The sequence below is a fragment of the Aedes albopictus genome, chromosome 2 (genome assembly GCF_035046485.1).
Source record: "Aedes albopictus strain Foshan chromosome 2, AalbF5, whole genome shotgun sequence".
NCBI classification, from domain to species: domain Eukaryota; kingdom Metazoa; phylum Arthropoda; class Insecta; order Diptera; family Culicidae; genus Aedes; species Aedes albopictus.
This window is the reverse complement of record NC_085137.1, coordinates 162334441-162347664: the sequence shown is the minus strand read 5'-3', so window position 1 is coordinate 162347664 and position 13224 is coordinate 162334441. Positions and strand designations below refer to the sequence as shown.

The 13224-nt window shown below is 37.0% G+C and overlaps 1 non-coding gene across 1 annotated transcript in view; it reads right to left on the bottom strand.

Annotated features, from left to right (window-relative positions):
• Positions 1-13224, bottom strand: part of LOC109407210 (uncharacterized) — a 71166-nt gene that overhangs the window by 22158 nt on the left and 35784 nt on the right. Inside the window, exon 2 of the transcript XR_003893744.2 lies at positions 12785-12993. This is a non-coding gene — a transcript (uncharacterized LOC109407210). The remainder of the gene's footprint in view (positions 1-12784; positions 12994-13224) is intronic.

Below are 13224 nucleotides of genomic sequence, written 5' to 3'. Positions count from 1 at the left end.
TCGAAGGATTTGCTGAGGTAATATCTGGAGAAATCCTTGAATATATTTCAATGGAAAACTGGTTGTTTTTAGATGGCTGAAGCTAGTTTCATAGAGACTTGACGAAAATTGGATGAAATTCAGGCTTCCATCAACACGCATTGGAGAAATTTCTCCGAAGGAATTCCCGAAGCAAACTTTGAAAGGATTTCTAAAAGAGTCCCTAGAAGAATTTAAGAAGACAATTTTCGAGTAGAAATTCTGATTTTCTACATAAACTTCTAAAAGATTTTTCAACGGAAAAAAATAGCAAGGAGAAATTTCTTAGAAAGTCCATGGAATGTTTGCTAGTGGATGAATTTCTGGAGGAATCTCTAGAGGAATGTTTTGATAGAAACTTTCGACAAATTTTTGAACCAATCCGCGCGTGATTTATTTGAAAAATCCCTGAAGAAATTTTTGAAAAAATCTGTTCAAGATTTTCTGAGAGAAGTCTTTGGAGGATGTTTTGAAGGAATTCCTAGAAGATTTCGTGAAAAGCACTGAAATTAAAGAATGCATGAATAATGTTTTTTAGAAATCTCTGAAAGAATTTCTTCGAGAAGCTTCTGGAAATTAAAAAAAATGTACGGAATATGAATCCTTGGAAAAAAATTCTTAACTTTTTTTAAAGTTTTTTTAAGGAATTGCTGGAGGATTTTCTGATGCATTCCGAAGGAAATTTTCCAAACGAATTTCTGAAGGTTGTTCCGAAGGCGAACTTTCTATAGGAATTCGTAAAGGAATAGTCGAGGAAATCTTTGAGAAGTTTTCTAAAGAAATCTTTGGTGAAATCTCTGGAAAATCTCTGGGGAAATTTCTGAAGAAAACAGTACAGGTTGTTTTTTCTATAAAACTATGAACATTTTGCTAAAGATATCACTCGATAAATTTCTGAAGAAACTTCCAGATGAATTTTTGGATGATTTTTGGAGAAAATTTCCGAATCAATCCCTGAAAGGTATTTTTTAAATATCCGCTAATGGGTAGTACGCAGATCGCAAGAAATTTCTTGGCCTATCTCGATGCGTGGAAAATTCAGGCAAGGAATCGCTCAAGAAATAATAAAGCGTCGCTTTATTCCGGATCCTAGTATGGAGCTGAAACCAAACGTCAAATCAAATGGGACTTGCTTTGTTAAATTTCTTGACCATTCCGGTCACGGAAAAATAATGCACTGAACGAAAATTACTTGAGCGATTCCGTTTGAAGTGGATACCTCTCATAAAGAAAGAATTCATGAAAATATTTCTGAAAAAATCTCTGGTGGAAATTTGTAAGAAATCTACGACAAATTTTCAGGAGAAATCATAAGACCAATTCCTGATGAAAGCTCTGGACAACTTCCTGAAAGCCTTTTTGAAACAATAGGTGAAGAAATCCCTGTAGGACTTTCAACATGAACTCATGCAGGAATATCTGAATAAAGGTTCTCAAGAGTAATAGAAAGTTTTAAGGATATTCCAACGGGATTTTTAAGAGGCCGTTTGGCCCCTTTGGAGCCGGAGGGGTCATATATGACCCCAGCATAAAAACGGCTGTATAAATTCACACATTTGATAAAACAAAAGTCCTCTAATAAGCAAGTTGTAGCAAATTGAGTCTTCTATTAAAAAATAATGAAAATATTTGTATTTGAGGTTTTATTGACAAACTAGAACATCCTGAACACCATGAAGTTTGGAGAAGCGAAATAATTGACATACCAGTTGTTCATAAAGTTGAATTTTAATATGGGTTACGTTCATATGCATTCATTTAACCTTAGTTAAGATGATCCAAGCTGTCATATAGCGAAGGCCTTCAAATCTACAAGAATAATTTTATGTGTTTTCGCCATAATAATAGCATTGCATAATCTTGTGGGATCCGTGAAGCTTTAGAAGCCTCAAATGTCATTTATAGACACTATAGAGATATTGCAGGTCAGCTAAACTACCTTAGAGTTCAGAACTTCAGATCTTCTGCTATACTGAGTAACGTTGCATAATCAACCGCGATTATTGGAGCAATCTGAAGTCTACTAGATATTATTAGAAACCTTTGGGACATTCAGAGTCGTCCAAACTGTCCTATAATAAAGTCCTTCAAATCTACAAGATTTTTTTTTTGTGTTTTCGCCATAATAATAGCATTGCATAATCTACTGGAATCCATGAAGCTCTTGAAGCCTAAATGCCATTTAGAGACACTATAGGGATATTCCAGGTCAGCCAAACTACCTTGGAATTCAGAACTTCAGATCTACACTCGTAATAGTAGCCATATCTGCTATACTGAGTAAGTTTGTGTAATCAACCGCGGTTACTGGACCAATCTGAAGTCTACCGTTGGAACATTCAAGGTCGTCCAAACTGTCCTATAGTGAAGTCCTTCAAATCTACAATAATAATTTTATGTGTTTTCGTCATAAATAATAGTATAACATTATCAACTGGGTTCTGTGAAGCTCTTAAAATATATAATGCCATTTATAGACACTACATGGATATTCCAGGTCAGCCAAACTACCTTGGAGTTCAGAACTTCAGGTCTACACTCGTAGCAGTAGACATATCTGCTATACTGAGTAACGTTGTATAATCAACCGCAGTTACTGAACCAATCTGAAGTCTATTAGATGGTATTATAAACCTTTGGAACATTCAGGGTCGTCCAAACTGTCCTATAGTAAAGTCCTTCAAATCTACAATAATAAATTTATGTGTTTTCGCCATAAATAATAGTATAGCAAAATCTACTGGAATCCATGAAGCTCTTGAATCCTCAAATGTCATTCAGAGACATTGTAGAGATATTCCAGGCCAGCTGAACTACCTTGGAGTTCAGAACTTCAGGTCCATACTCGTAACAGTAGCCATATCTGCTCTGTTGAGTAATAATCAACCATGGATACTGGATCAACCTGAAGTCTTCTTGATATCATTATGAACTTTTGGGATAACTAGGGTCGTCCAAACTGTCCTGAAGTTTAGGTCTTGACAGTAACAGTAGTAATTCTCACGATGAACTGTTGCATCCCGAGAAGATTATTAGCTTATTTTGGTATTGGGTAGGTATTGCGTCACCGACAAAAAATACCACAACGAGTTATTGAATTGGTATTAGGAAGGTATTATTCAATTATGGAAAGAAGTTGCCGTTACACCCGAAGTCTTTGAAATCTAAACTCAAGAACAGTTTGGATAACCTAGGATATCAAAAAAATAAAAATAAAAATCTCCATCACATTTTATCCTTTTCATGCTGTTGAGCACCAACATTTCAAACATACGTTTGTAATTTTGTTTGTAAAAAAACTCTCTAATAATGTTTGAAAAAATCCGGCTTCAAAAAGAATTACTATTCATAGTGTAACGTTTTACGATTTTTTGTCGATAACTATTCAAAAAGTATTTTCTCTAGTAAAGAACATTTTTTTCCACCGCATAGCATAACTTAACCTCTCCGTCGTCGTCTGATCCATCGAAAATCTAAGCTTCTCATAGTGGACTGATTTCATTCAAAACTTTGCACTCAACCAGGTCGATCCACATCTACATAGCTTGCTAACGTCGTCGTTTGCTGACGGGTTGTCGAATCGAGCGGCAACATGAATCATAGCTGAGCGAGCGGTGTATTTTTTTTTTGTCAAGGGTAGAAAGCAAGAAAAGCTCCCATTCTAGAACCTAGAAGTGGTATTTCCATTTCGCTGGCCGAGGAGACCTAAATGGCAGGCTGCCTCTTCACGTTTAGTTCGCAGCAGAATTAGTTTTGCACCAGTTTAGACATTAGAAGTCTTCAGAGAGATGGTAGGTAGGAAGGTACTCACTCGTTTTATGAAAGTTCTTTTTTTTTCGTACTTTCTCTAGTGTCCTCTCCGTGTCATGCACATGGTTTTCATAGTTGGTGTGTGTGGTCAAGTGGGGGGTGTCAGGTTTGCGAACTTTTCTGAACAGTCATCTCCTGCCTTACCCACCCCTCTGAACCAGTGCAGTGGGTTCGTTGCTGTTGCATAAAGGAATAACGTGGTACCTACTCGTCGCTGTCGTCGGTTTGCAGTAAATGGTTGTTGAATGGGGTCGGAATTTTGCAGCACAGTATGACTGAAAGTGAACCGACCAAGAGGCAAGGGATGCAATATTTTGTTGTTCTCTGCCATATGTTGCAAATGTTGTGTTTTGTCGAAGTTTTTGACTCCGGAGAGAGATATGTGGTAGGTACCTGTTGTTCCATGTGTGATGGGATTTTTGGTACATGGGCTTTGCGGAAATCACTGATACTGATTGTTTTTTGAACGATTGTGGTGTGTTTTTTGGGTACGATGGGAACATTGTTGGGTTGGATTTTATTACTAGAAGGTTACATGTTATTTTACTATTGGATATCAGAACAGCATTGTGTAAGCTTGTGGGTTGGTTCTTGATAATGGTTACATCGATAAACAAAACCTGGCTGATGAAGATGCACGGCAAACAGTATTCATCGTGATTTATGTGAGGCACTATGACAGAAAATTTCGATCTTGATATATTCGCATATTATGCTACCTGTTAGTATATTGTTGATATTCTGGAAAAATGTACACTTTTAAACTTATTTTGGTACGGTAGTTGACTATTACCAGAAGCTAGACGAGCGGATACGTGAAATCAACGAGAGCGATAACCTCAACACTCGTGGAGTTTATCCACAGAACGATGAGAACGGCAGCGTGGGAGGTGATAGGCACTACTTAAAGACGACCTACGAATGGGTGGTTCGACGAGGAATGCCAGAGGGTAACGGACGAGAAAAATGTTGCCAGAGCTTTATGTCGGGGACATAAGAATGCAGAACGGGGAACGATATAGGGAAGCAAAAGTAGTCAAAAAACGAATCTACCGCAAAAAGAAAAATGAGCATGAGGAAGCAGAGGCGCAAGAGAATATGGAACAGAATGATATGCGGAGATTTTACGAAATAGTAAGCGTGCAGAGCGCCTGCTCCCGTCATGTGCAACGACCGTGATGGAAACATACTGACAGAAGAAAATGCGAATACCAGGTGGCTTTTCGTGATGGCCGAATGTTCACCCTGCGGGTACATTTTGCATCCATAATATGTTTGTTGATTCCGATTTGGCGTACGATTCAGTGAAGAGAAAAGAGTTTTGGCAGATTATAATCGAACATGCACACCAAACGCTTTCAGCAACATTTTGCTGAATTTTGCCAAGCTGACTCTAGCAAAATTTTCCCTGAACTTTCAGCAAAGTCAGCTGAATTTCAGCAAAATGTTACTGGTGATCAGCAGAGTTTACTGAACAAATCAGCAAAATTTTGCCGAATTTCAGCAAAATTTTTGAAAATTGTAGAATATTACTCATCAATATGTACATATGGTCGCCCAAGGGCGTAGCCAACTCTTTGGTCAGGGGAAGGGTCAAGCATTCTTAGCAAATTTGTACAGACTAGCTCTTATAACTAAACGCAACACGATGAAATTGAATATGATATCAACAACATTATAGTCTAAAAGCATTATTTAACGCTTCAGGAGTCACGCTGTTGTATTTTGTACAATGCGATTAAAAAAGCTCGCCTGTTCTATCTGGAGTTCAGGATTTTTTTTTTTGATAATTCGTAAGAAATTATAGCTGAACTCTTTTGGAAATTACAAACTCTTTTAAGAACTAACCTAGAATTTTCAGAACATTTTTTTTTCTAGTAGAACATAATGAAAGCCCGTCTGTGTTGTACTTTTTACTTACAACAGCGCGCGCGCTGAAGGGTTAAAGGCATTCTCGTCAAAGCCTTGAAACTATCACTGTAGGAAACCCTCGAGTTATTCCTGTGAGAATTCCTGAAGGGAATGTCTTGAGAAATTATTGATGATTTTCCTGTAGGCAGGTATTTCCAGAGAATTCTCAAATAATGGAATTTTTGAAAAATCCCGGAATATATTCCAAAATAAATGTTTGGACTGTCTGGAGGAATTTAAGAAGGAAATCCTAAAGATATTTCTGGTGCATTTCCTAGAGAAATTTTGGGCGGAATCCCTGGGAGAAATCCAAATGAGTCTTCCCTGGGTGAATTCATGAACACAGTTAGAAAAAATCATCGACTTCGGTAATGTTTTACCGAAATCTCAACCGATAAGTGTGTTTAACAGGAAAAATTCGGTAAAGGTAGCAACTTTTACCGAAGCTCGTTAGAGTTTGACAGATAAACAATATCATTTTACCGAAGTTTGTTAGTTTTTTACAGAATTTCGTTAAAAATCTATTACCGAACGCTCAGCGGTTGAGATTTCGGTAAAAATTACCGAACGCGATTAGCTGTGAAGGATTCCCCGAAGAAATGTCTGAGAGCACTTTAGGCATGTAAGTACTTATATGTTTAAAGTAAGTCACAGTGACTTCTGCGCAACCAAAACCTGCGCTGTCGTGATTCTTTTGTGGCATGTGTGTTGTTTGGAAGAATCTCTGGAACATTATTGTCTCGCTTAATGTAAGAATTCCTTATAAAACCCAAAGTAAACTTCTGAAGAACCTGCTGGAGGATTCCTAAAATAATCCCTGGATAATGTCTGGATTCTTGTATGCATCCTTTTCAGTTATCTTCTACCGAATAGGGAAGAATTCCTCTAGAAATTCTAAAAGTAGGTGAAAAACAAATCATTAGATGATCCTGGAGAAATTTTCGCGTACATCCCTGGAAAATATGATTGAAAGATTCCTGAGGGAATTCCTGAATGAATTTTTGAAGACAATCTGAGAGAAATTTCTGAAGAAATAACTTGAGGGCTTTTTGGAGCAATTCCTGAAGAAACACGTGGATAAATCCCTAGAGGAATTTCTACAAGAATGTCTGGAGAGAACCCTGTAGAATCCCAGGAGGAATTCCCGGAAGAATTCCCGTAGGAATTCCCGGTGGATTTCCCGGAAGAATTCATGTAGGAATTTCTGAAAGTATACCTGGAGGAATTCCAGAATTTATTCTGAGAGGAATCCCTAGATAAATTCCGGAGAAAATCTCTTGAGGAATTCCTAGAAGAAATCCTAGATAAATATCTGGAGGATTCCTTGGAGTAATTTCTGGAGAAATTCCTGGAGGAATTCTTGGAGGAATAACTAGATTATTTTTATCTGTATTAACGAGATTTTTATCCCTAGGCTAGTTTATCTCGGGACCCACGCTTCACTTCCCTTCCGAAGGAAGAACTCACATTTCGTGAGTTTGTCGGGAATGGGATTCGATCCCAGGTCCTCGGCGTGATAGTCACGTGCTTTAACCATCATACCAGGTCAACTCTACAACTAGAAAAATTTCTGAAGAATTTTTTAGGAATTCCTAAGGAAATCCTAAGGTTTCTCTTGAATCGAAGCGAAAATGTCTTCCAGCACCTTGAGCAACTTCACCAAACTGACTAGTTCAAACAGAAGACGTTAGCATGTTTTGATCATTTTCAGCGTTTTTGGTGATGTTGGCATCATTTACGGATCATTCGGTCAACAATACTTTGTCCAACTTTTAAAAGCCTGTCTTGCGACATGTCCATATTTTACGAAAAAAAAAGCGATTGAAAGATATTTCGATCATTCGTTATTGCCTTTGCCACGCTTATTGATCTTTATTGAATCAAGACTTGCGACGGTTTTAAGTTCGTGAATATTTTCTCCTGGAGATCGTTCTTGAAATCTTCCAGTAGTTTTTTTTTCTGGAATTATTTTTCAGGAATTACTTCTGGGATTCTCCATGCATTTTTTTTTAGAATTTATCAAGAAGCTCATTATGAGATTTCTCATGGATTTCTGTACTGTGTTAGTTTTCCTAATGTTTCAATGTTTAAGACCATTGTTTATTTTGCAATTGCAAAGCACAGTTATTTTTACAATTACAAATATAAATTTGGGGGTTTCCAAGTATTTCTTTTCGTGAAGCGGACCTTGTATGACAAGCACGTGACTATCACCTCGATAACCTGGGATCGAAAATGTGAGCCCTGGTTTAAAAAACTCGTTAAGACGCTGCTCACCAATGCGTGAGAAAACCCAAATTGGCAATTCCCTTCATAACGTAGCATCTCACCAATTTTTGCTAAATCGGTTTAAAAATGATATCCTACCTTCATATATTTGGCAACCCAACCCAACCGTTGCTATCTCGTTCTTTTTGTTTTGGACTAGGATACCAAAACAAAAATCTGTTGCCCGACACCAACAATTTTGAATGATTGCGTTTGAGCCGTTAAGGAAAAGATGGATATATAGGGTAGATAAAGTTCTTTGTCGAGCATGGTTAGGAGAGTCCCTAAACTAGATTGTCGGAACAAACTAAAGTACAAAAATTGAAATTTGCAGAGAAGACACAGAAGACACACAATACGCAGAAGACACAGAAGACACAGAAGGCATAGAAGACACATAAGGCACCGAAGACACAGATGACACAGAAGACACAGAAGACACATAATACGCAGAAGACACAGAAGACACAGAAGGCATAGACGACACATAAGGCAATCAATCACACATTCAACTTTGTCTGGTTATTACTTTTTTATTTCATTACATGATTTTCATTGCTAAAAAGTTACTTTCGCAATCTCTGCAGTGTAGTTGCAGTTCAGTGCAATCTTTCAGGGGGCTACACTCTTATATATTTAAAAAAATGTGGACTTCGTGGCCGTGCGACTAGAGGCGTCAGACATCTAGTCGTTTCATAAGCCTCGGAGTGTGGGTTCGATTCCCGCTCCAGTAGGGAAAAACTCTCGTCAAACGAAAAATTCTCCACTGAGCCACTGGGTGTTACGTGTGATGTTCGTTGTCTAATGTTAGTGCTTGTTCAGTCTGTACAACCTCTGGAAAGCTACGGAAATAGCCTTGGTTCCGAATTTTCTGAAGCATGTGCCAATACCTGTCCGCAAATTGCATCTCATCGTCTTAAGAAAAAAAAAAGACGAGCAGAACACTTTACAGGTATAAATATATGTTTCATCAATAAGGCAGAATTATTGTTTAATGTTCTAAGTTTAATATTCTTGCGTTCTCTGTGTTATATGTTTTATTTTGACTTGAGTTGAAGAAATGCAATCTCGTTTTGATTGCAAGGGCACTTTCGGGAAAAGTTAAACCACAATCGTTTCCTAACACGGACATCACATTGTTGAGCTTAAGTAGTGAAACTCAAAACGGGGTGCCCGATTAGGATCAGCTTTCCTAGACAACAACAAGCTATGAATGCAGCATTACAGATATTGCAGACTACATCCCAAATTGGACTATCACACTTTTTTTGGTACGTGATAAAAGTGCACATTTGCCTCGGATCGTCTCGACATCTTCGGTGCACTTATTCCTCCATTTATAAGGAATAAGTGCACCGAACACCTCAACTCGATCCGACGTGTCCCTGCGCTGCAATCACACTTTGAAGGTGTGTGCACACTATTGTGACAGTCCAATTTGGGGTGCAGTCAGCAATACTGCGAGCTATAAGGCGAATCGCCATACAAAACACAATTCCAGGATGACTGATGAACCTAGAACAATGGATCACTAAAATAACTAAAACGGCTGCTGTGGACTGAACAAAAGGCACCATCGTAGCCTTGTGTGTTTGACATAACTCCACTGCTGTTACAATGCTAATGTACATATACGGCGGTGACTTTGTTTATATTCAACGAACGCTTAAAAAGTTTGCTTCATCGATCCATTATAAAACCTCGTCATCCTGTGATCGGAACGTGTTCTCCATCTGGATATTAGGTCATATATAGAGGGGATAGACAAAATGGTCGGGACAGGCAATATTGTCTCTTTACAAAAAAAAAAAAGATATCAAGTAGCTGCAACTATTCTCAAATTTTCAGTGTAAGTTGATCAAATAGTTGTGTATCCGAACCAAATGCAATGAAATTTTGACCATTTATAATATTTTGACTTATTTATATCTTACAGTGAAAATTTTAAAATATTTGATGCACTTTTCAAAAAATTACAGGTTCTTGAAAATTTTGTCTGTCCCGATCATTTTGTCAATCCCCTGTATGTTTTGTGTTGTGCTGTGTTAATTGGTAATATTTCATATTTGTGCATTTGTTGGGTTCTGTCGCACATTGGAGTAAACCATATCGAAACCTGATCATAAGTGCAAAAACTCAAAATTACTCAATTGGGTTTTCCGTTGTATTTTGGTCCAGTGTAGTTTTCACGTAATCGTGGGACAGCTAAGCAGTGTCCAAATGTTTTGTTTACGCGCACATCGCGTGCAAGTTTTGACCGTACAATGTGAATAAAATTTTGATTTTCAACCAATTCAATAATGCAGTTTGTTAAATAAGGTTAGTGATATTATTCTGTTCATTTTAAACCCCAATTGGCGTAGTTTTCCAAACAATATATGAAAAATATTTGATGAAATCCTTTACCGTACATTCAAAATAAAATAAGTTGATTTTCCGGCTACTTCCGGAAAATCATCTTTCAGTGTATAAAACAACTATTGTTCCTCTTTCATATGGTGAAAGAAAATCTCCTAGATGTTTCCGGTTTTAAAAGTTGCAACACTTAAAAAAAATCGTGATATTAATATTATTATTTGATATTATTTGCCTAGAAACACAATTTGGCCCCTTAAACGTATTTTTGCTGAAAAGTAGAATTCAACAGCTTTCAAACAAAAAAAAAAGAAGTTTAAAATCGGTCAACTGGTTTGAATGCTGTGATTTTTTGAAAAAAATAATAGTTCTAAAAATGATTTTTACACAATCATAAAATTTGTCACCCTAATGACGAAATAAAAAAAATACAAGTCTAGTTATTTTCGATAAACTACAAAACCACCAAGTATCACGGTGTTCGGAGACACACTATATTGATTTTCTATGGAATGGTTGTATTTAAAAAAAAATTCGATGAAGTCGGTTAGAGTAGCTGTTTCTCACTGCTAGGTGAATTTATTGCTATAAAACTCATTGAAAACTATGAAATACGTTTTATTACTAATTTGGGTTTCATTTGGGTTGCAAAAATACGTAAAAATAATTTTGATCAGTTTTGATGTATTAGGTACTCCACTGTGTGTCGTGATATGTTAATGCTTTGTACCAAATTATTTTCTTTTATTTTTTAAAAAGTTTCTTCTCACATTCATCAAGGATTTCTTCTGCTGTTCCTTCTGGAATTTTAGAAAAAAAAAAACTTCTGTGACCAGAAAAATTCCGTAAGGCCACTTTTCTCAAACTATGGGTTGCGATCCACCTGACTCATAGAAAATACCAGAATGAATTTCTAAGAAAATCATTCAAACATCTCCAAGATCACAAAAAAATCTGAAAATTCTGGAAAACCTCCTGTAGTCCTACGAAGTCTTTTAATACTGGGGCTTCCATCGAAACGTTGGGAAAATAATTAACCTCGTTTTCCCATATCAAAATACTGCGTACCCGTTTATTAAAACCCTCAGTCGATCCGCCAAAAGAGACTTCTGTAGTTCTTTGCTGGATTTTTTTCAGGATTATCCAGTGCTCCTCCTGATATTTATTCTGGAATTTTGGAAATGTCCTTTCGGAACTCCTCCAAAAGATTTTTATCTTAAATTTTTGTATTACTCCAACTTGAGTTTTTTTATAGGATATTTTCAGATTTTTTTTGAAATTGTGGGATCCTATAAAAAAATCTCAAAAATGACACCTTGAGAAATATCCCAGCAGGTAATGAGAAGAAATTACAGAAAAATCCTAAAAACTCATTGAACTCTGTAGAAATCACAGAAGAGATTTTTGGAAGAGTTTCAAAAAAAAAAAAAATACGTCCAAAATTCTTAGAAGGAACTCCAAGAGAATATTATATAAAAGTTCAGGGAAAATCTCTGAAAGAATTCCTTGGAGGTTCTCAGAAGAACTTTATGCAATAATCTCAGAAGAAATACCTGGAGGAATTTCGGAAGGTATACTTGGAAAATACTATAAGAAACTTCATGAAAAGAACACCAGTAGATAATGCTGAAAAAATCTCAAAAAAATAAATAGAAAAAAATCTCTGGAATTCAGCAGGAATCACTGACGGTTAGGTTTTTGAAAGAATATATATTACATAGATCCGTAGAATAATATCATATGTGTATTTTATTTCTGAATGTCTTTCAAATATCCTCAAACAATTTGAAAACATCTTCTTCTTCTTCTTTTTCTTTATGGCTCTACGTTCACATTGGAACTTGGCCTGCCTCTCTTCAACTTAGTGTTCTTAGATCACTTCCACAGTTATTAATTGAAGGGCTTTCTTTGCCTGCCATTGCATGAATTTGTATATTGTGGGGCAAGGACAGTGATACACTATGCCCAGGGAGTCGAGAAAATTTTCCCGACTGGAACGGGAATCGAACCCGCCGTCTCCGAATTGGCGATCCGGATCACATCATTTCAATCCAACAAGTTATTTCAGAGTTGTATTTTTTTTTTGAAGAAAATGTTTAGGGTTTTCTCATACGCCCTTTTCAAAAGCTATGTGAAGAATATTGCAAAATGAATAACGTGAAAAACATTTCCAGGTAGAGGCTCATACATGAGCAAAATTTCATTTGATTTGAAATGGTCGCGTCTACGTGATTCGTGCGTTGAGCTGGAAATGCTCCATAAGTTGACGTAAAATATTAGGCTTTCCGCCCTTTTTAAGCCGCTGATTAATAGTAATCATCAATTAAGCTTACTCTTCAAACATCTTCCAATAAGTGAACCAATGATTTAAAACTGAAAACACTAGCGCCGTGACACCGTATTTCCTTCCAGTAGCACTTACCTCGACGGTGATGCCAAGTACCGGGAACGTCTTCAGCGATGGATTCTCCTTCGGCCGGTAGCGGAAAAACTCCCGCTTGCCTTTGTACCACTTGACGGAGTAGAGTGTGTCCCCTTCCATGTCGTAATCGCAGATCAAATTTGCATTATCGCCTCGCCGGATGGCTGCCGGCACGCTCACGCGGACATCCTTCAGTGGGATCACGAAATCTGCGAAAGTGAGAAGAAAAAAAAAAACGAAGGTGGAGGATGAGATAAGTGATTGCGTCGAAGGGGTTTTTAATTCGTTTTCGTAAAGTGGCAGGGAGTAATTGCAAATAAAACCGTCCAAAGTGTAATACATATGTAATCTTTTAACTTAACGTAATGAACCAATTGAAACACAAAAATAGATGCTCATGAGCTGTGCACTGATACATGATATCCAAAAGCATTTTTATA